The 23,941-nt window shown below is 44.5% G+C and overlaps 1 protein-coding gene across 4 annotated transcripts in view; it reads left to right on the top strand.

Moving 5' to 3' along the window:
• Nucleotides 1-23,941, top strand: part of BICRAL (BICRA like chromatin remodeling complex associated protein) — a 79,660-nt gene that overhangs the window by 235 nt on the left and 55,484 nt on the right. The window contains exons 1-4 of one of the 4 annotated variants that reach the window (XM_036907239.2): nucleotides 408-474; nucleotides 16,582-16,720; nucleotides 17,477-17,543; nucleotides 19,537-19,799. The gene's annotated coding sequence lies outside the window, so the exon portion shown is untranslated. Of the gene's footprint in view, nucleotides 1-407; nucleotides 475-16,581; nucleotides 16,721-17,476; nucleotides 17,544-19,536; nucleotides 19,800-23,941 lie in introns of those variants that run through there. The other 3 variants (XM_036907238.2, XM_057494238.1, XM_036907241.2) reach the window with 3 other exon arrangements.

Below are 23,941 nucleotides of genomic sequence, written 5' to 3'. Positions count from 1 at the left end.
GAGGAAGATGGAAGAGGGGAATATTGCACCGCCCGGCCCGCGGAGGAAGCGGCAGCTGGAACAGCTGGCTAGGGAGCCGCTCGCAGGCCTCTGGTGTTTTCTTTTCCCTTGTACCATCCTTTCTCCCCACCCATTCCGCTGCCCCATACCCTTATCCTTCGCGCTCCCCGCCCCCGCCGCCTCTGCAGTTTGGCGTGGCCTGGGACTCCCGGATCCCGGCGGGCAGCCACGGGGGTGGGAGCAGGCGAGGGGCACTGAGATGGGAGAGGCTGCGCTCCTCACTGCAGCCGGGTTCCGGGGGCTCTGCGGGTGTCTAAAAGTGGATTACTATTTTTTTCTTTTTTTGGCCAATTGCTGCAGTCGGAGGGGTGGGGCGGGGGGGTAGGGTGAGACTCCACACCCCCTCCCTCTTCCTCCCACGCCCTTCCCCCGCTCCACGTCCCGTCGCAGCTGGGTGCCGCCGGCCGCGCCCGGGTGAGACCCCAGCCCCCGGGCTCCGCGGCTCTCTGTGGGGCCGTAGGTGGTCAGGAAACCGAGGGGGAGATGCTACATTATTTTTAGAGGTGGTGGGAGGGATTTGTCACCGGAAGTGAACGAGCCTAGCCTAGAGTCGGGACCAGCTGGAGGTGTGAGTGGGCAGCCCAGATAGCTCAGTCACTAGCCAAACCCTGGGCAGCGGGCCGAGCGAGAACCCGGACGCCGCTGGCGGCCGGCGTGCGGCCACCTCGCGCGTCCGCTGCGGCCGGGCGGGGCGCCGGGAGCCTCTCCGGGCCCGGCCCGCCCTACCAGTCTTAGGTGTCACCCTATCTCCACCCCGTTCCCAGCCTCCGTCGCTTTTAGTTGGGGTATTTAACTGCCCAAGAAGCTGTCATTTGAAATTGCACTGATACGCCTGCACTTTGATGCAGAGAAAGGTGGGAGGAAACGAGAGAATTAAGACTCACCTCCAGCTTTTCACGTCCCACTCTCCTCTTTTCCTTCTCATTTAAAACAAAAGACAGAAACAAAACACATAAATTCCGTTACTTCTCTGCGAAAAGTCAGCACGGTCACACCGTTCGGCAAATTTCGCGCGGGGTCGGGCTGGGGGCGGGGGTAATCGTGTGTTTATGTGTGTACGTGCACCCGATGGAAGCGGGGGTGCTGAAAAATTCCTGTGCTTGGGCTTGTACTCTTCGTTTTCGTTCGCTTTGTTTCGTGGGCACAATGGATGAGGCTCTCTGGTTTTTGTGACGTATGGTTCTGAGGCTGCAGTGAAATGTAGCTGGTTATTTTGCCTAAGTCACATGGAAGAATGCAAAAGCTGCCTTATTTTATGAAGAGCTGATTTAACCAAGCAGGGTTTAGAGATTTTTTTTGGTAGGAAAAAAAAACCCTGCCCTGCTTCCCTTAAGGTTTTCAGCAACTGAATCTGTCCCACTCAAGAAAGTTTGTAGCCAAACAAGGTTTATTGGACTTGGGAGTGGCAGCTGAGGTGAGCCAACATTTTGGATGAGCCTTAACTGAATTTGTGGGTGGTGGTTCGTGTTTGTATCAGAAGTGGGACTGAATGTCATGAGACCCTTCCAAGAACTTAATCTCTGACCAACAAGTTTTTACATAGACTGTAGTAGACTTCAGAATTTCAAAATATTTTAGGTTGGCCAGATCAAAATTTTATGAGGAAGAAGCAGTAAAGGTAAAAAATGGATCGGTCACCCTGTTGACCCAGTGTGTTTCAGAGACCAATGTGAGGCTTGAGTGGGAATAGATGGGGTTCAGTAGTATGGTCTTTGTGAGGCATTGGCTTGACAGTTCTTTACAGCCCCTAGCACAACTGCAAGCCAAAGTAGGTGGTCAATACACGAATATAAAGCTACATTTCTGAGTTGGAAAGCAGTAGGACAGCTGGGACACCTCTGGCATGTGTCTTTCTGACATTTGAGGACAGTAGATTCAGTGTGCGTCCTTGAAATGGATCACAGCTCCTCAGAGGTAAGTGCCTGTTCCCGTGGAAGGAAATAGAGTGATAAATTACAACAGAAATGTGGCAAAAGGCAAGCAGCCCATGAGTTCTGAATCCTACTTTCAAAGATACCTTAAAGGGTTTGTGAATCAAAATACTGCTTTCTTTTAGACATCTTGAAAAGTGAAAGAATTCTAAGGCATTACAGGCTTTAAAAAAATCATCTCACAAAAATTTAGGTGCTTTTTGGTTCTTTTTTTTTGTCAGACGTAGTTTTTAACATTTTGGAAATGTCAAACATAGTAAGTAGAGACAAAAGAGTGTTTCCTGTACCCATCACCTAACTTCAGCAGTTACCAACTGACAGTCTTGTTTCTTCTGAAACCCTAGCCATTTTTCCACCCCACCCCACCCTGATTATTTTACAGCAAATCCCAAAGTATTTCATATCTTAAATCTATAAATATTTCAATATGTACCTCAAAGATTAGGACTGCCCTTTTAAAACAACCACAATGCCATCATTACATTCCATAAAAGGATTTAAAAAATCTTAATATCAGATTTCCAATTTGTGTTCACATTTCTTTGATTATCCTAAAATTTCCGTTTTTAAAAGTTATTTTATTTGAATAAGGATCCAAACAAGTTCCATACAATGTGTCTAGCTGGTATATCCCTTAAATCATGTTTAAACACTTCCTCTCTGTCTCTCAGTTGCTTTGTTGGAAAAGCACCTGATCAGGTAGATTTTGCTGGCTCCATCTCCATACGGTGTTTGTTAGGTTTTAAGTACTTGTCATATTTACTTGATATTCTAGTGTCATACAGTGAATGTTTATATATTGATATGTCACAGAAAATCCATTACCAAGTAGTGAAAGCATTTAAGCACCGTAAAACAGTCTTGGGTATGGTTAGACAGCAAAGAATAGAGCTTTTTGCTGTTCTGTGGAGTTTAATAGGGACCCTGTGCAGGTGGGAGGTGCCAGCCACATCTAGGCAAATAAAACAGATCCAGGCCCTGCTTTCTAGTAGCTGAATGCCACAAGGAGATGGCACTTGTTCATCTTTTAGCAAACATTGAATATATAGTGGATATAAAGCCTCCATGAAAGAGCTCTACATGCCAAGTATCAAGTGTTAGGCAAATTTTCCTACCTTAGCTGCTGACTTTTCTGACACAAATCAGTGAAGGATGACCTGTGTGAAGGCATGTGCCGTTCTTGAAAAGGCTCCAGATTGATCTGGGAAGCAGGACAGGAGCAGCCCTCTTTCCACCTTTCCCCAGGCTCTCCTCTCCCTCAACACCCTTCACTTTCCGGAACTCCTTTTATCACTGTAAACCTCATGCCTAGCACAGGCTGGCCCAGCTTAGCTAACACCAGTTTATTGAGCACTTAACTCTGCCTGACACTGAGTCAGGGAGACCCGCAGACTTCCAAGGTGCCCAAAGACAGACATGGTTCCTTTCCTCCTCAAGGAGGCCTAATCTGGGCACATAATCACACAAACATGTGAAATTATAACAGTGGCAACTGTTACAAAGGAAAGAGAAACAGCGAGCACCAGTAGTGGGAGTTCTGACCTTGCTGGGGAGGTCAGTGAGGGCTTCCCTGGGAGCTGAGCTGAGGCCGGAACGATGAGTAGAAATTAAGAAGGAGAAGGAGAGTAGCATTGAAAAGTGTCTTCCAGCTGTGTGGGCTCCTGGAGTCCCTGGTGGACTCTGTGGAGAGTTGTCAGAGGACTGCCGTGGGGCAAGGTGCAAGGACAGGAGTTGGGTACTGAGCTAGTGACAAACACAGATGGCTCTTAAGAGAAACTTGACTGAAGGGGAGCAGCAGTAACTGGGGGATAGGAGGAGGCTGGCTACATCTCTACACTGTGTTTGTTAGATTTTAAGTACTTGTCATATTTATTTGATCTTCTAGTGTCATACAGTGAATGCTTATATGTTGATATGCCACAGAAAATCCATAACCAAGTAGTGAAAGCATTTAAGCACCATAAAACAGTCTTGGGTATGGTTAGACAGCGAAGAGTAGGGCTTTTTGCTGTTTTGTGAAGTTTATTAGGGACCCTGTGCAGGTGTGGTGTTTCTGGCTTTTAGAGAGAAAGAAGACTTGGGCCCAAGATATAAAGGTCCTGAAAAGGCTGGAGGGGTTGGGACCCAAAACACAGGGGCAGGGATTAATGGTGGATAGGAGCAGGGACAGCTGCTCTATTGCAGCATTGTTGACTTCATTATCCAAGTTTTCTAGCATACACAAACTTTTTTACTTGAACTCATAGTAACAGATGTATCATAATTGAAACAGAAGCTTTAAGAAACAGTAAATACTCTGTGTGCAATATATACTACTTTCTGTTCTATTAATTGTACTTAAAAATGCGGGTCAAGCCCCCCTTAATTAAGCTGCATTTTAGAAATGCTGTGTCAGCAGGAGAGGGTGCAGCTTATAGGTAAATTTGCACACTTGGTATTTGACAAATGAGTCTGATGGTTTCTGGATTCTCTATAAAATAAGCTTCGAGGTCCCCTGCTGGGTGTGGGAGGAAGGAGTTGAGTGTCTGAGAAGTGTGGGGAAGGTTTGAAAGCCCTGTGAGAAGAAGGGGTGTATATTGCTCAGAAATATGGGGCTGGGTGGCATGAATGTTCCCCAAATACTTGGAGAAAGAATGAGGGAATGAATGAGAACCATCCTGAGGGGCAGTCTAGGCTGGAGACCAGATCAGGGGAGGGAGATAGGGTTTGGGGTGAGCCAGAGGAGAGAAACTGGTGAGGTGAGCCTGACCCTCAGAAGCCTGGAATCACCATACAGCAGCTTCTCGGGAAGGGTCTGGAGGCTGGACTCCTGCAGGCCTCATGCACTCCCTACAAAACTCTTCAGAAACTGACATCACTCTTCCCCAAACCTGCACTGCCTGTCAACAGATGACCTTACCTACTCCTCACAGAGAAAAAAGCCCACCAGATAAGAACCTCAACTTGCCTTCCTTCACACTTATAACTTATCTGTGAAGATCCCCTCTATGTCTCCCCCATGTCACCCAACACCAAGCTCTCCACCTGAGTTCTGTGTCCCTTCCTGCCATTTCCCAGGACCTCCAGCCACCAGTCATCCTCTCTTCCTTCAGGATCTCTAATTTCTTCTTTGACTTCTCCTCTCACCAGGGAAGTTTCCTTGATTTAAAATAATTTTCCTTTTGTCTTACCCATCCAAGTAAATGTTCTTTCTTCCTTCTCTTAACAATAGACTTTTTATTTTATTCTATTTTTAAAAATAATGAGTGAGATCTAACCAGGTGAAGGGAGAAAGCAGAGTCACTCATTCATTTCTTCCTACAAATTCATGGGGCATGAGCTATGCTCCAGGCACTGTTCTAGGTGCTGGAAATACAGCCTTGAACAAGGCAGACAAATTCCCCAGCTTCATGAGGAAGCTAAGAGAGCTGAAGCACCTTAGCAGCAGAGACAGGGCCTGAGCAGCCATCTGGGCAAGATCAAAACTGAGGTTAGAGAGGTGAACAGAGGCCAGACCACCAACAGGCTCATAAATCCCATCTGGAAGTTTTGGCTTAATCTTAAAGGCACTGGGAGCTAGTGATGACTTTAAGTGGGATAATGACAGGATCCGAATATTTCCCTCTCCTTTTTTTCCCTTTAACAAAGGACCACTCTGACACTGCATGGAATGGGTTCCAATGGAGCAAAAGCAAGCTGATTTCAGATTGGAGGCTATTGCAGGAGCCAAGGAGAGACGGTAGCACTGAGCTATGGTGATGGGAGTGAGGACAGAGTCGCAAGGAGACCTGTCTGAGAGATTTAGGAGACGGACAGGCCTCAGTGTTAATTGGAAGGAAGGCAGAGAGTTGTGGAAGGTTTCTGGCTTGAGGAGCCTGGTCCACGTGTTCTTAGTGCCTGAGGCAGTGAACCTGTGAGGGCAGGTTTGGAGAGAGAGCTGGTAGGTCCATTTGGGACCCACTGCTTGCTCCTTGTTCTGGTGCCTGTGAGCCTGTGCTTTATCTTCTTTATGGGGCAGGGCACTTTCCTCCTACAGGACCTGTTTTACACATCTCTTCCAGGAAACCTATCTGGATTCTCCCCTGCATTGGCTCTGGGTGAGTGTTTTATCAGGTGTAAAGTCAGTATCCATTTACGGATACCTTCTCTGCAGTCTGGGCTTTTCCAAGCAAAGATGTGTTTTATTCCATGCAGTTTCTGCCTAGCACAGCACCAGTACACAGGAGGTGCGCAAGAAATACTTGTTACATAGATGAGTTAATGGATGAAGAATTGGGCCAGAATGGATGAAGACCTCTCCAGCCCTGTGATTAGAAGTAGGTCAGGGGGCTTGTTATTTTCATTTTTAGGGTGAGACAGAAGGAGTCCCAGGGCAGAGACGAGGGGATTTGCTGAGCTGACCAGCAAGAGGCCTAGTTAGAGAGGTGCCTACTTGTTGACTCTAAGGTACAGTGATAAGTAGTCAGCTATGTTAAGTTGTCTTTTGAATATAGTTTCAAATTATTTTCATGTCAGAAAGGCACATAAATCTCTTAAAACCTTTTTGCACCTGTTCTTTCTGCCATCTCTCTTTCCCATCAGTGAGGTGTGGTGGTGGAAGTAATTGGACAGATCTGAGTTTAAATTCTGATCACTAGCTGTGTGACATTGGGCCTGGTACTTAACCTCTCTGAGCTAATATTTCCTCCATATGTACAGTGAGGATAAAGAAAAACATTTCTCCCAGGAATGTTGTGATGTTAAATAAAGTAATGTGTATAAAAGTAGGTACCAAGTATTGGGCCAAACCTGTAGCAGACCCTCAGTAACTGCCAGGTTCCTTTCTGCCTTCCAGGCATTGAGACCTTCATCCCTTTGCACTTCCCAGCCCTCAAGGGGAGGGGTAGAGCCAGAATTTGCCACTTGCTGATGCTCTCAGAAAGGGCCCTTTAGTGATTCTTCTATGAACAGGTCTCCAGCCTTTCTGCAATTCTGGAGAATATGTGGGCAGAATATACGTGTAAGTAGTGTTGCAAAAGAAAACCAAAGAATCCTAGAAAAACAAACCTGGGCAATCCCTGAGGGATCCCTTAATACCGGGACAAAAACCTGTTTATAGTAAAAGGAAAAAGTAAGAATATATAGTGATTTTTTTTTCATGACACTTAATTCATTCAGTTTAAAGAACTGTATTGTGAGATCATATTCTCTTCTTTTTTCTCTTTAAAAAAAAAATTATTTCTTTTATGAAGACTTTCTGTCTATGAAATCTTCAAATCTTCTTTGGGAACCACTTATATAATCTGACCTCACCTGACAGATAAGGGCGTATAAAACAGTTGTATGTTGTGTGATATTAATGGAATGTGCAGTTATTTCACAAACACTAAGCTTTTATTTGCATTTAGGCTCCATGAGGGCTGTGTTGTGTCTATTTTTTTACACTATTTTTTACACCCCATTGTCAAACCATAGGGCATCATGCCTGCCGTGCAAGGCTCACAATAATTATCTGTGGGAGGAATAAATAAATATTCAGCCCAGGCATTCTCAGAATCCTAGTTTGTAATGGTATGATTATCTGTGGAGCCAGTAAACTCCTTGAGGGAGTCTGTTCTCTGTTGCCCAGAAAAAAGGCAGGTGCTCAGTGAGTGAAGGAGCCCCCAGGCCACACACAGTTCAGCTTTGTCCAGGAAAAGATAATGGAAGCGCTTGAATGACAGCAAGGGCCACCAGGCACTTCCCTTATCTAATCTCATTTCATCTTCAGCTGAACCTTGCTAGGGGGGTAATAATTTGAAGCAACAACACTTTTAAGATTCTTTAAAAGATTCAGCCAAATTTTAATTCCCAAGCCTATAGGAGTTTTAACTACAGATTATGGGGCAGGAGAGGATACCTTTTCTGCCTCAGTTGCTTCTTCAGTGTAAAGGGAATAGTGACTGTTTTGAGACAGTTTAAAAGTTTTAAGTCCTCTTCTTTAAGTAGGGTTTCATTTTTGGCTATGAGGTGCCACTTTTCGGTGAAATTCTATACATTAGTGTTTGAAGCCCAAACTTCCAACCCAATAAGGTCATAAAATCCATTTAGTGGATGGCAGTCTGCATTAAAAAAAAAAAAGGGAGAGACAAAAAGTAAAATCGAATATAAGATACGAAGCTGCATTGTGTTGTATAAATACATGTAGATATTTTATATATACACATAATGTGACTTGTGAGATGAAATGTGTTTTTTTTAATAGGTTACGGTCAAAAAGTTTGAAAAAACAGTTTTATGAATGATACCTTGTACGTTACGGTGCTCAAAAGTGTTTATTGACATGGAAAAGGGATTTTTTGTGTGTGTTGTGTGACATGATAGCAATAAGGAAATATGGGTGCTGAGCTAATTCCTGCAAAATGTCTAGTCAAGTGGGAACCTATTTGTGCTCGGAGATACTTTCTCCTTCTTTCATTTATAAGAATAATGAAAGTTTGCTTATAAAAAGTAAGAGATGCCAATTTGTAGGAGGGAACAATGGCACATAAAGTTTAGGAATGTGAATGTGTTACAGGAGCCACAGTATATTAAGGCATTTGTGGCTCTAACAGTTGTGAGTTCTACTGTCGGGGAGGGATCCCAGTGTCCGTGACATGAAGTAATTTGAAATGTGTTGAGTCACAAATCTGAGCACATCCTAAGAGGCCTGGGGGTGGGGAGGCAGTCAATTAACTCTTGAGTTGAGCCATGCCCTCTGCCCTCCATCTGCATTTCAATATGACAGGCTTTTTTTTCTTCTATTCTTTGTCATAAGAGTATGACTCCCTTAAAGTAATAAAAAGTGTATTTCTGTCTGAAGAATGACCATGAAGTGAAGTGTAACTTGTGATGTGGAGATATGCCAAGAAAGATAGCCTCTTTCTTGGGTGTAATATCCCAGAAAGCCAAAGCCACGACAGTAGTTCATTGTTCTACAAGTTGACATTCCTGGAGCTCTTTCTGTAGGCAGCTCTAGAAACTCTCTCAGGGGTCTATGCAATATTCTTTGCTGCCTTTTTAGAACATGTGGGGCATGTGTTGATTTGAGGCAGTGTTCATTTATTACATAGCCTCTGGAAGATAGATACTTAGTGTATAGACATTTTTGTGTTTCTTTCAAAAGTAGAGATCATATGTTGTAGGTATGGGGTTTTTTTTTTGTTTGTGTGCTTGCTTTTTCCTTAATTCCAATACTTCTTGATCAGTTGCTTTGGGAATGACTGTGTAAAGTTCTCTGATTATTATCTGAGTGGTTATTGAGGATTGTGTTGTCCGGGTCAGGTTTACCTCGAGCCGAGGCTTTCCCTCAAGCCTGTAGGGGAGAGGAAGGGTTGGGGACAGGACAGGGATTGTCAGTGGGACAATCGGGACAGATTCTGCTTCTACCTTTTGCGTGTAGCTGCTGACTCTCTTGAAAGAATTAAAGTCATTTGTGGGTTGACCCATATACCTTTTTCTTCCAGAACACACAGGTTGGATAACGTAAGGGGAATTCGCTCCCCATCCCCATTCTCCAATATTTGTTGACCTAAAGCTAGCATTCTGTAGTGTGCCTGTGAGTCATAATTCCAATTGTAAAAAGAGAAAAAAAGGAGAGAAGCATGTTAGTTTGTGAGGATGTGAGAAATTGTGCCTCATTTTTTATTTTTAGAAAAGGGAGGGGCTGAGATTCATTCACTGCTGCCCCACAGATGTCACCAGGAATCTAACTGCTCTCAGCTCTGCACGTGCAGAGGCTAAGTGGGCACCTCACCTAAACGTGATTAGGTCCAGGGAAAACTTGTCCAAATCATTCTAATCGATTCAGTGATCATTTGCTGTGTGCCTGCTACCTCAAACACCAGCCAGGTGCCTGGATACAGTCAACACTCAATAAATGGTAGCTTGACATGTTGATGCAAGATGCTACAGTCAGCCCTAGAGTGAGGGGGAGAATAAAAATGAGCAAAGCATAGGCCTCGTCTCCTTAAGGCTCATGATCCAGGGATGATATGAAGACAACTAGTTATAAGTCAAACTGCCTGCAGTGTGTGTTATGAAGGAGGGAGGAAGTTCCATGGAAATACAAGGGAAAGAGGGAAGAGGGGTGAGGGGGAAAGCAGGCAGGAAAGGAGCAGAATGCCAGGTACAGGGAAGAGCAGGAGCAGAGCTGGGTAGGCAGCTGTTGTGTTTGAGAAACTTGTAGTAGTGCCATGTGGCAAGAATGGAGAGTAGTCAGGAGCGGAAAGGGATGGGGTGCGAGATGGGGCTGGAGCTTGCTGCCCGTCATGGTGAAGGCACTGGGGATCCATCAGAGGTTTCAAGCAGGGAGCAAGGCATCAGATTTGTGTTTTAGGAAGAGAATGGAGTGGAGCAGGGCAAGTCCCGTCCAGAGGCTATTGCAGTGGTTCATTGGGTCAGTGACAGAGCTTGACCAGGGCCAGTGGGAATGAAACGGAGGTTACTGAAGAATGATTTGAACTTGGAAGCCAATCTGTGAATTTATAATGGACGTGAACCTACCCAACCACTGGGATGATTAGGTCAGCTGGCCAGAACACAAGTTTTTTAATGGAAGTACATTAATTACCAAAGTATAACGGTGAACATGGAGTTTAGGCAAAAGGAATTGGATGGTCTAAAAGGACCTTTTACTCAACCTATAGCAGTTTTTGCATAACAATAATAGGAGAGCCTAGTCTCTGGTGAGTTATTTTTCTCTGGAGAGGTATTTGGCCTGTCACAGCAGGACGAATTGCTCCACTGGCCAGCACTGGAGAGAAGCTGGCCAGGGGTGTATTTGAAGAAATTTTGGGTTGCAAGAAAGGGAACTTGTTCATAGATGAGCAAGTAAAATGGAGAATGTTTTTTAGGAAGAGAATGTGTAACCTCGTGGGGCTTAGAATATGGTCAGGCACTTTCTCTTCCCGTCTTCCCTCCCTCCACACAAAGTGAGAATTTATTTTCCCTGACACTCCGGCCTTTCTGTTTCCATCCACTTGCATAGGCCCAACCAATCATAACTGCTCCAGAATGGTGGCTTTGACCCTCGTCTTTTCCAGCCACATAGTCTACTCCCCATAGCTGACCCCGCTTCTGTATAACACAGAAAGAGGGGATCTGCTTGTTCAGGTTGAGTCTGAGGCCTTTCCCTAATCTTGTCCAAGCTAAAGATGTGATTGATAGATCCTTTGAGAAAAACCAAACAATGGATACCTCTAGTATACTGGTATTATTGTTCTACTCTTCTAGATTCATGAATAACTCAGTGTGTTGATTGTCTGTGTGTAACAAAGTACCCCAAAATTTAGCAGCTTAAAACAAGCATTTATTATCTGGGGTTATATAACAATAGTTATGTGGGTCAGGAACCCAGGAACAGGTTAGCTGGGAGTTTTTGCCTCAGGGTCTCTCAGGAGGTTGTAGTCCAGCTGTTCCCTAGAGCTGCAGTGTTCTGGAGGGTATGCTGGCTGGGAGATCGGCTGCGTCCACAACAGCCAGATGGCTAAGGTTCCTCATTCGTTATTGGCTGGAGACCTCAGTTCCTTGCCACAAGAGTCTCTCCTTAGACTGAGAGTCCTTAGGACTTGACAGCTGGCTTCCTCCAAAGTGAGTGATCCAGAGAGAGCACAGCACCTAAGATGAAAGCCGTAGCCTTTTATGATGTAACCTCAGAAATGACAAATGGTCACTTTTGCCCTATTCCGTCGGTCACACAGACCAACCCGGGTACAGTATGGGGGTGGGGGGAGGATACACAACGGTGAGAATACCAACAGGTGAGGCTCATTGGGGGTCATCTGGACGATTACTTACCATACTCAGTCAGCAAACATTTATTTAGTGTCTACTTGTATGCCAGGTGCCAGGAATTGAGAGCTATGTGACACAGAATTTCTGTCCTTGGGAGCTCACTGTCTCGTGTGGGAAAATCTTACAAAAACACAACACCACGTGTGCCCTGGGCCCTCACCTCTGTCCACTCGTCTTTCACACTGCTACCACACTTACCCTCGCGAACTTCCAATCTGTTCAGAGTACTCTCTCATTTAACCATCATCTGATGTGTTCCCCTTTTTGCCTGAATGGATTTTTTTTTTTATCCTTCACCACCACCACAGTAAGAAATACATTTTTTAAAAATTGAAGCAGAGTTGACGTATAGTATCATATTAGTTTCAGGTGTACAACATAGTGATTCAATATTCACATACATTACAAAGTAATCACCAGGACAAATGTAGCTACCATCTGTTGCCAAAGTTGTTACATATTAACTATAATCCCCATGTTGTACGTAGTATCTCCTGTGTCTTATTTATCTAGTGTCACAAACTGGCACATACATACACAGACATTTACATCAGAAGTGAATTTCACAAAAGAGTTTACACCCTCACACTACCATTGATGTTTTCAGACGTTGTCCTATTCTAGGCTGTTTCACTTTTTCTAAAAGCCGGTTGCAATCCCATGAATCTCACAGTCTATTTGCATTGTGACCCGCAGTATGGAAAATAGTAGCTTAAAGAATAATCCAGACTCCCTGCCATGAACTACAAAGCCCTCATCATCTACCTGCCTACAACTCCCCCACATAACCTTCCAATACCTGGAGCACCCTCCTCTCTTTCCCCGACATTATTAGCTGGAGGACTCTTACTCATCCTTTAAAACCCAGGCCTAAAGTGTTCCCCCATCCTCTTTTCCTTGGACAGAATTGCTTGCTCCCTCCTCTGGCCCCCAGAGCATTTCACTGACACTTGGCGACTGCCCCTCCTCCATTTCCAGCCTGCCCTCGGGCCGGCGCCCCCAAGCCCACAATATGTTTTCATCGTCTCCAAATACGTTGTACGAGGGCATTGAGCAAATTAGCACCACACAAATAGCGATGCTGCAAAAGAGCGGTGTGCAGAGTCGCGGGGAGGGGGTGTCGCAGGCAGGTTTCCACTCGTTGGAGCCACGTGCTACAGGGAAAGGACCCCTCCCCCGGGGGCCGCGGGCTCACCCTGCGCGTCCATTACAGGTACAGTTCGCAGTGAAACTGGCCGCCGGGGTTCATTACCGCGGTTCATGGTAGCTGCGCTGGTGCCTTTGGGGTTCTTTCTACTTTTCTCATTTGTTTGTGCAGATGAGGAAAGCCTAGTGAGAAGTGGATCTGTAGGCAGCACAGAAAGGCCCTCTCTGCGCCCGCCCTGCAGGGAGGTCCTTTCTGAAGTGGTACGGAAGGAGGGTTTTGAGGTTTTTGAACATTTGCTTCTAAGTATCTAAGAAAGGTTTGTTTGCCCACATTTGCACTATCTTGGCAAACTAGCAACCCGACATAGTATTTTCTGGTTGGTTTTGCCTGTACGTGGTTTTCATTTTTGAGGGAGAGAGGAATTTACACCTCAGTTAAATTGCAGTCAGATGCAATGGCTGTTTTTCAAAGACTGTTAACTTAAGGGGTGAAGCTAATACGATTCCCCAGGCCCAGGCTCTTGGGGGATGCTGGTAGACTTTAGTTTGAACAGTGTAAGAAAAAAAAAAAAAAAACTAGACTCAAGCAAAAGCAGTGAAATTATTCTTTCTCCCATAGTGTCGTTTCGTATTTGTCAACGGCTGTGTGACGGGCCCAAGGATATGCTGACTTGGTTGTGGTGTGTGCATATTGCGGGGGTAGGGTAGTGAAGCCAGACCGTACAGATTACTGGAGAATGCAGTGAAGAGTGTAACAGAGGTACATGTCATGTGCCTAGAGAAAGTATTTATATTTTCACTTTAAGCAGTATTTTTCAAATGAGGGTGGCCTCCATTGGTGGATCATGAAATCCATTGACGAGGTGGCTAATAGCATTTTTTTTTTTAATGAGACAGAATAGAATGAAACATATCAAGTTGCAGCCTCCATAGTAAGTTTAGATATTATTTCCCAAACCTTTGTTTCAGATATACATCTGTTGCACTGTGATGTGAAATCTTTTTCTTGGGACTGAGTCTCAAGCAAAGATGGCTGAAAGCCACTGCTTGTAGGGCATGAAAGAAGGCACCCTAGAGGAGTGCCATTTTGGGTTGGGCCTTGGAGAATGGCCGACTTGCCTGAGCGAAGAAGAGCATTCTAGGCAGAGGAAATAGGATATGCCCAAATTCACAAATTTGTTCAGGGGGAGGATAGTCTCTGTGATTGGACAGCAGGGAGAAGAACTGCTGGAGTTAACCTCTGGGAAGGCCTGTGGAGCCAATTAGTGAACCACTTGGAAGAACAAATATCAGTGCCTCAACTCTCCCCTGAAATTCCAGTTCTCTGGCAATGGGTTTGACCTTGGGAATCTGTATTTCTAATAAACTTCCCTGAGCAGTGAAGTGCCTGGGCAGTGAAGTGCTGAGTAACGTGTGAAATAACCAGCTCTGGATTTGAGAAAGGCAATTTTTGTAGTAATTTAGATACTACAGAAGAGGAGGGAAGTAAAATCAGGAGGCCAAGCAAGAGATGAGGGTCTGAATTTAGCTGAAGGCAGTTGGAGAAGAGGGGCTGAATTGAAGGAGATTTTGGAGGTGGGTTGCATGGCTGAAGGGAAATGAGAGAATGAGAAGGAATTGTAGACAATCCCAAAATACGTAGGGGCTTGGTTTATGAACACAGACTAGAGAGAGATCAGATTCAGAAGGGAAAATGATTACTTGAGTTTGGATTTATGCCCATAGCTGGGCAGCAATAATTCATCATGTTTTTACATGCCCCACTTGAACTTTACCTGAAGGGCATACATATCCTTTGCTCTGATCACCCATGTCTAAACATCCTCCTGGCTGTTTTAGACCTGACTCAAGTTAATCTAACTCACAAGGGACTGATGCCTACACCTAACTGCTAGTTGGTTGGTATGATTTACATTAGGGAGATGTATAAACCTTTTCTGGTACAAGAATACTTGTACCTTTGCACAGGGTTTTACCTTTACAGTATCATAGTACATGGGAAGTGGAACTAGTAATTAAAAGATTTAGGAAGGAGGGAATTGTACTGTCTGATGGATATTTCATTGGCTCTAAAAGTGTCTGATTAACTTTCCTGTGCTTAAATAAGAATGTGGCTCTTTAGTGATCAGAATTCTAATGGAGCGTATACAGTGTCTCTGTTCCCTCAGTTTTTTTCTTCAGTGTGGAGAATATAGCTTGGTGCCTGCTTAGTGCCTACTTATTTCTTTGTCTTCAACTGGTATTTACAAGTCATCTTCTAGGGGTGGTTCCTTCTTCAGCTGTCTGACCTCTTAGTTTCATTTTCAGAGAAGATACTGACATTTATTGAACAATCCCTTTACATGAGTTTCCTAGCTTAGAAGCTGACTTTCTCACCCAATTCCAAGGATGCTTTACAGCAGCTTGTTAAAGCCTAGGAGACCACCTCTCCTGCTGCCTCTGCAGGCCACCACCCTCCTGAGCATGGGGGAGTTGAAGGAATGCTCTGTTTAGAAGTTCTGGCAGAGTACCAGAGGGGCCTGGAGGCGGTGAGTGATGTATCCCAACCAGGCCTGCCAGAGGTATGCAGTGTCCTCCTTGACCTAATGACTGTCCTCCCCCTCACATACTCTGAGGAAACAGGCTAGATGTGTAAGACAGCAAGGCCAGTGGGAGAGCTGAATGACTCTTTAAAAAAAAAAAAAAGAGTTCTGCTATACTTCTTATTCTTGTACTAGAAGCTTGTAGGAGTTCAGATTTTTTAAGTCTGTCAAGGAAAATAACCAGCTTGAAATATTGTCATGACTAGAATAGCCTTAGTCTCTACAACGATGATTTAAACTGTACATTCATGTATCAAATAAAATACTAATGTAGGCAAGGCTTTGAAAACATTTGTAATCACTCCAATAAATTGCTTGTACACCATTGCTTTGAAAAGAGTTCCCCATTATTTTAATAAAAGTATTAACAGCCATAATAATAGTGGCAACTATTATTGAATATTTACTATATACCAAGCACTAAAGCAAAGGTTTTGTATACCTAATGTCATTTAACTCTCCCCCAGTAACTTGAGATATAGGTGTTATTACCTTCATTTTACAGATGAGAAAACTGAGGTGAGAGAAGTTTAAAAGTGGCCCAGATCACAGGGCTAAAAAGTGGCAGTGGTAAAGCTCTAACTGAAGGGGAGCTGGGGCGGCGAAAGAACTTGAAACAATTAGGCTGTATTTCCTGTGATCAACAGGACAATGGTTTTATGTGGCTCCAGGAAATTTAACCTTACTCCCCGTAATGTAGGTCTCTAAGTAAAGAGATGCCCATTTCTTGTATTCTTATGCATCTGGATTGGGCTGTTCTTTTATTCCCTAAGTATTGATTGTGAGCTAACAACATACAAAGTAGTCTGCTAGGCCCTTAGAGAACAGGAGGCCCCAGGAGCTCCCTATGCGGGATGGAACATAAGAGAGACATGTTAGGTTGAGTCATATGAGATTGCTATCAGTTTACATGGGAAGATTTCACACAGTTCAGTTCGCCATATAATTAAAGTAAGGCAATATAATATTAGCTAAATGTACTGACCGCTCATTATGTCTCAGGCTCCATTCTAAACATTTTACATACACTGGCTCCTGAATCCTTAAAATAACTCTCAGACATGAGTACTATAATTATCCCTGTTTTATAGATGAGGAAGTCAAGGCTCTGAAGGGTGAAGCGACTTGCCCAGTCACACACCTGGTGGAATTTGGACCCAGGTCAGTCTGAGTTCAGAACCTGAGTACTTGAGCCTGAGAATATAAATACCTCCAGAAGTACAAATAAAGGTATGTACCTTACTTATGCACACTGAGAATTTTATAATTTTTATTTCACAAACTTTACATAGAGCACTAACTCATCTGGTGTATTTTGATATTTCAGTTGTCTGACACATCTGGTCATGTGTATCACCACTTCAGCTCCAACATTTGCATTCTCCCCCTTCTGAGAATGGTCGACCGACCAAGGGGAACATTTGAAGGGAGAAAACAAAATCAGAAACATTTCCACTTTTAATTGTTGTGTGGACATTGGGCCTGTTAATTTGTAGGCCCAAACACATGCTAGAGCACTTCAGTTATAATACATCCTCTTTTTTTCTGTATCCAGTTCCTCTTCTTTCTAGGTTACATACACAGATGGGAATCATAGGAGTGATAATTTAATTGTACAGAATTAAATTGTACACAGTTGCAAGCAATATTACTGCAAGCCATTTTAAGAACTTTCCCCTTAAACATTTTCTTAATCTTACATTCAGATACCAAAATCCCAACCATATAACCAAAATTTTAAAATTTACATACAAAGGCATATCTCTTATTTAAAATGTTAAGTTTTTTAATTACCTGGGGAAAATTAAGTTGTATTTGTTCTGTTATTATTAAATGATTTCAATTTTGGTGGTGCCTGATGAAGCTGAGATTCTTTCCACTGCTGTCCCAGTATTTTACAACTCCCCAAAACTTAAAATTAGATTTGACAACTGGCATTCTTAAAGTAGGTCTTCACTAATTAGAGGGTTGTCCCTTTTGCCACAGCTCTGAACTCTATTGCAACGGCAAGGACTGCTTGTTCCCAAGATCCTTTTCAGGCCTTGAAGAGAGGGTGAGTTTTAAAGTCAACCTGACCCAGGTTTCCTCACCAGCGCTTATTATGACCCTAGGTAAATGACTGAAACCTTTGGGAGCTTCGTCTGCAAAATCAGGATAATCAAACCTTATTCTATAGGTTTGCATAAAGGTTGCATAAAGGGTTTTCAATAAGGTATATAAGTATCTAGGTTGCACTTAGTAGGCCCTGGGTAAATGCCATTGCTCTTATATTTGGGCATTCTTTAAAGTCTGCAATGCCCTTATGCTCTTTCTGAATATATAAATTCAGTTTTATATGATGATCTTTTAAAGTCAGATTTAGGCTTCTTTGGGGTTTTGGCCAACTTGGGAGAATAGCTCTCTGAAATCCATTAATATTTCATTGAAGCTGCGGAGCAACAGCTGTAAAACTTGCTTGGTAGGCCCTAATTGCAATGAATAAGCCATGGACTCTTTTGAAATGTAATTTTTCGAAATGGGTATTATAATTAAACTCCAGCCAATCCAAAGGCACTTTAAAACATGTTTAAAATTTTCCTAAGCCAATTAGAAAACTGATTGGTCCAACTGTCAAGGATAGGGAAATATGCTAATTTCTGCAAAGACTACTGTTTCAGGAAGGCCTTGGCTGAATGTGAAGCACATTTGAAAAAACACCTCAAGGATACTATGTGATACTAAATCACTGAATGTATTTTTAAGGCAGGTCTAAATACAAAGCATACTTTGTGAATGACAGAGCAGCAGTTGATAGAACAAGATATGGTTTCTTTTTAAAAATAATACTGAACATGACAACATTGTATGCCAACCTTGACATACTTATTTTGTACAATATAGTTACAGTATCCTTATAAAAGGAAGCAAGGTGCCCTGCCATTATGTTTTTTAATTCTAAGAGGATATAGAAGCTAAACAGTTTCACTTAAATAACTTAAATCTAGGGGTAAACCAAATTTCTGGAGGACATGACTTTGAGCATTCTGTTTATCAGCAGGGTGCCATTGCTATATGTATTACAAATTGAAAGAATTTAGAACATTTCTGGGGCTTGCATGAGTATTTTTTTAAAATCTGAATCACTTTCTTATGCAATTCATCTTTTACCTATTTTTGAAGTTTATTTAAAATAAAAGATAATAAATCCCCCACTATATTTTCATGAGCATTTACAGGAAAGCAAATTAATTAAGCCAGACACAAAGACACCCACTCCCAAGCCACACTATCATAATTAACATTTATTTAAATGCTCTGGGTGCTAGACGGTTTATGGAGACGTCCCAACAATTGGAGATTTGGGATTAAAAATTAGTGGTAATTACACTTGGACTAAAGAGTGCTAAAAGGTTGAATAGCTCCCTTTTTAGTACCGGGAATCATCTAATGAACATTCCATAAATGTGGCAATAAAGGATGTCTACATAAACAGAAGGCAGTAGGAATAGGGTTTTGAGAGTGACTTAGCTACCACCTTCATCGTAGCTGCTAAAGTTGTTTTATTTTTCTTTTTAATGTTGGTACACAGGTTTCACAGATAAGGTTTTCACAGCATTTTGGATGGAAAAAGAGGGTGTTGAAAACTTAGTACACTTAAAAGTTATTTGCCAAACAGCTAATAAAAAGTAATGTTTTAGTTTTTCGTATGCATACGCAAAAAGGTATTTACTGGTTCTAACCAGAGTTTTAAACAAATAACTGTTTTTTTAACCCCGCCAGACCCCATCGAGCTAAAACGGGTGTGTGTGTGTGTGTGTCTGTGTGTGTGTGTCTGTGTGTGTGTGTGTGTGTGTGTGTGTGTACAGGGCGCCTGCGGAGACTAGCACGCATCTTGTAGATCTTTTTTTAAAAAGTCAAATAAACCTGTTTCTTATATAAACCAATGCATTTCTGAAGTTAAAAAAGAATCCCAAAGGAAACAGGAATTAACATATTGGGAGCTTGATTTGGGGGGGGCGGAATTTTTTTTAATTAAAAAAAATCCTAATCTCCACATTTCTTGCTAGGCGAGAACCGAAGTTTGGAGGTAGACGAGCAAGGCGAGCGGTTTGCCCGGGCGCAGAGCATGAAGGCCGGGCGGGCGCGGGGAGCGGGCGCCCGCCGCCCGGCGCGGGGGTGAGCGAGAGAGAGAGCGGAGCGCGTGTGGCCGGCGCCGCTCGGCCGGGAGCTCCCGCGCCCGCGCCCCGCGCCCCGCGCCCGCCGCCGCCGCCGCCGCCCCTGGTGCGATGGCGCAGAAACCCCGTTGACAAGGCACTGCTTTTTCATGACGGTGAGTTTCCCTTTGAGTGTATTATAATTTTGTGATAAAAATTTCAAGGAGAAAAAAAACACACACACACAACCTCCTTCCTCTGCCTCTTTCCTTCGGGGAGGGGAAAAGCGAGGGAGGGGGGGCTGGAGATCTATCTCCAGACAGAAAAGAAAGAGGAGCAAATTAAACACCGAGTTGCCAAAACCAGGATATTAGGTTTCAGCCCAGAGAGCTATTGGCTAAGGCTGTGTTTTTTTTTGGGGGGGGGGGGTTTGTGGGTGGGTGATGGTGGTGGTGGGTGGATGTTTAATGGACACGGAGAAAAGGGGAATCGAGTGTTTGCCTTTCCCAGAGCCGCCAGGGCCCGGGAAGACCAAGTTCAGTGTCTGGGGCGGGGGCGGACAGGGGGCGGGCAGGGGGCGGTTGGGGCCGGGCTGGGGGCGCCTCAGTGGGGTGGGGGCCCCGGAGCCTTTTTTTTTTTTCTTTTCCGCGGATGCAAATTTCTGGAGCGGGGAGAGGGAGAGCCTGGGAAGGGGGGCGGCGTGGCGGTTGGTGGTAGGGAGGAGAGGGGAGGGAAGCCTTTTAATGACTCATTGATTGAGCCGGTTTAAAATTAGTTGTGCGCGCGAATGTGAGTGTGCTTTCCGCCCCCCGGAGCCGCCGGGAGCCGGGAAGGAGGGAGCGGGGCTCGGCGAGGGGTTGGACGGCGCGGCGGGGCCGCGAGCAGGGGGCAGGGAGGGCCGGGAGTGACGGCGGGCGAGGAAGAAAAATAAGCTTTTCCAATCTCCTCCCCTCGGTTTTCCCCCCCTCGTTTCTTTGCTGTCTCGGAAGCTCTTGGGTGTGAATCACATTTTCTTTCTTCTCGGCAAAATGGACCCCGCGTCTCGGAAGAGGGAGGGGAGAGGGTGGGGAGGGCGGCGGCGGGGACGGGCTTTATTTTTCATCGGGGCTCCCTTCTTCCCGTCGCTTCTGCGGGCAGCCGCGGCGGGGAGAGCCCGGCGCCCTGCGCGCGCTGGCGGGAGGCACCGGCCCGCTCGCACCGCCCGGCCGCCGGCTCCCGAGCCCCGCCGAGGATCCGCGGCCGGGCAGCTCCTGCGGGGCCCGCGCGGCCGCTCCGGAGCGGCGAGAGGCCGCGGTGGCACTGCTTGGGCCCAGAGTACGCGGGCCCGGCGCGGTTCCTGCCCCTCGAGTGGCCCCGAATGCGGGATCCTGCGGGGTGGGGGGCGGTTGGAAAGCGCTAAGATGGCGCTGGGCCTGGCCCTTCGCCAGGGCTGGTGGCGCAGTTGCTCCGCGAGCGCCATCTTCCCTGGCGGCGCGGGCGGCGCCCTTGATGGACACTTCGTCGGCCTGGAGGCTGTGAGGTCCGGGGCGAGGGGGAGCCATGGTCAGGGTGCTCGGTTCTGTACATGGGGTCGGGGCCGGAATTCCGAACCCGGCGGCCGCCTAGCCTTGCCCTTCCCCCCGCTCCCGGACCCAAAAGACGAGGCTGCCGGCTCGGACCGTGAGGGCGCTGGCGCTGCCGGCGTCCTGCTCCTTACCACTTGTGTTTGGAGGAAGATGGGGGCTGCGGGTCTGACCTTGCGGGTGGTGGTTGCCATCCCCGAGCCCGCTCTGCCCGCCCCCCTCCCCCGGGGCCAAAATTGGGGGTGAGGGGTTCCCGTCCTCTCTCCTAGGGCCTGACACTGGACGGCCTTCGTCGTCCCTGGCCTCGCTGGGGGCAGGGCGCCGAGGCTTTTCCCAAATCCTCTTCCAGTTATATTTGAGAGTAGAGTCAAACCAGGTTGCAAAATTGCGTAGAGGGGGACAATGTCTGCCTTCTAGTAACATGGTCCTCTATAGGTACTCTATGTAAAGCTGTAATTTTTAGTTAGTTTTATTTCAAACCAACCCTGGAAAAGACCTTTATCTAGTTGTCAAACTGTGAAGGTTCAGGCTTCCAATGATTTGAAACTTCTTGTTGGCTTTCATATTACTTATTACAAATGGTACTAAATTAGAACCGTTTCTTATGACTCTGATGTGAACACTTAAACTTGCTTTGAAACATTGAGATTTTTTTTTTCCTTTCCCTTTCTAAAAAACACTGGGGTCATCTCTCTTTCATCAATGTAAGGCTTCTCAGTTCCCCAAGTCATTAGTTGAAAAGCATCCATATAAGTGTTTGTCTGTCCTGTAGTACCTCTATAGTAAGAGACGTGTGTGGGTTTTAACTTTTTATCAATTGTTACTGAAAATATTGGGAGGAGGAAAGTCTGTAAAGCTCTGACCTCTCTAGCAGTCTTCAGAGGTGGAAAGTAAATAGTTAATTTCTAGTGGATAAAGTAACATAATGGCACCTATAGGTGTGTCCTTGATTTTAAACATTGTGTATATATATAGTGGATGTTTTAGATCCTTTAATGAGATCTACCAGTATCAAACTCGGCTGTATGCCAGAAACTGTGCTTGGTGCTTTAATTCCTGTTTATCTTATCAGCCCTGCAGTATTAATTTTATTATCTGTTTACCAGAGAAGGAACTAATTTTCACCAAGATACGCAGATTGTTCAGGGTCTTACAGATTTAAGTGGCAGAACTGACATTGGACCCCCAAAGCCCTGTTGTCTCTGCACCTGTGATTTCCAAATAGGAGCATCAGAATCAACTGGGGAGATATTTTTAAATATAGATTTGTAACATCACCTCCATATTATTTGTTAGGGCCAGTTGGGGTTTTCATAAGGTCTAGTGTGTTAGGCAATCTCCGTTCTAAGCTTCTGACTTACAACTTCTTAATGCCCCTGACTCCTATTCCAATTTTGAAATTCTGGCCCACCCAGGACCCCCAAAAGCCAAATATTTAGGAGTCTTGTGTATTCCACAGCTCTCCAGGTAACTTCAGTTTGACACAGATACACATTCAGAATATCACTGCATAGTGTGCACTATACCACTGACTCTTGTTTGAATTGGAACATGAGGCTTGAGGTCCATAATATTTTGAGTTGCAGCAGTTTTCATTGCTCACATCATCCCAATTCTAGTTTTCTCCTCTGGCTGCCATTTATCAAATTAGGGAAATTTTTCTCACAGAAAGAAAGCTTAGGTAACCTAAGACTTTAAAATCTCAGTATGCTTTTAAGAGCATATCATCTCATTCTACTGAGAAGTTATATAACATCATAGGCTTCTAGATCTCGCCAGACCATCTAGTTTAGTCTGGACAGCTATGCAACAAAAATAGAACTAAATCTCAGATTGATACAGAAATCAGGAATAAGGTAGAACAGATCCTGAAATTAAAACCTAGAGATAAATCCTTGGAAGAAAAAGTTCTTCTCTGAATTTTGAATTGTGAAGTTATCTTCTGGGTTTTGGGAAGTAGGATGGGGAAGTTATTCTGAACGTCAGAACCGAGAAGAACAGCATATACGTTAAAAAATAAAAGGTCAGGAAAAAACAAAGAGTAGGTGATGAATAGCCAACCTAATCAAAATGAGAGAGCCCCAAATCAGTGATTAAGTCTGTAACTTCCCTGGAGCAAGAACCACATATTTGCTTACTCTGTGCTTTCCTTTCTTTTTTCTCAAGTCAATGTTGTGTTTAGTAATTGCCATTGGGAACAGTTACAAACTTTGATTTTTAATGCAGATGGCAAAATTATCTGCATATGTCCACTTTGTCCTTCCACATTTGAAAATTTTTGTAAGGAGCAACTGCTGAATACCTGTGTGCAGTCCGTGTCCTGTCTAGACCTAGATGGATGAAATTCTAGTCTTTGTCCCATGTGCTTTTTCTCCCCTTGTTTTTCATGGTAAATGCCAAAATAATTATATTCTTTGACCCAAATCCAGTAAAGCTTAAGAGGAAGGAAAATCTAAAATAAACCTGCCTGGAGAGAAAGAGTAGCTTCTTTATTTCAAAGTAGCCTTTAGTGGCATTCAAGGCAGACAAGGTCTCTGCCCTCATGGAATTTACAGGATAGTGGAGAAGACGGGAAATAAGTAAACACAAATAGTCAAGATAATTACAGATTAAGAAAAAGTATAAGTTCATAAACTGGTGGATCTAAATGAGTGTGCTGTGGGGAATGACTGTTCTTGCTAGTAAGAGTCAAGTGTCCCTTTGAAGAGGTGACATTTGAGCTGAGACTTGAAACATAAGTTCGTGCTAGCCATGTG

Source organism: Manis pentadactyla, chromosome 16 (assembly GCF_030020395.1).
Source record: "Manis pentadactyla isolate mManPen7 chromosome 16, mManPen7.hap1, whole genome shotgun sequence".
NCBI lineage: Eukaryota > Metazoa > Chordata > Mammalia > Pholidota > Manidae > Manis > Manis pentadactyla.
Note: the sequence above shows the minus strand (reverse complement) of the source record. Positions and strands in the feature narration are given on the sequence as shown.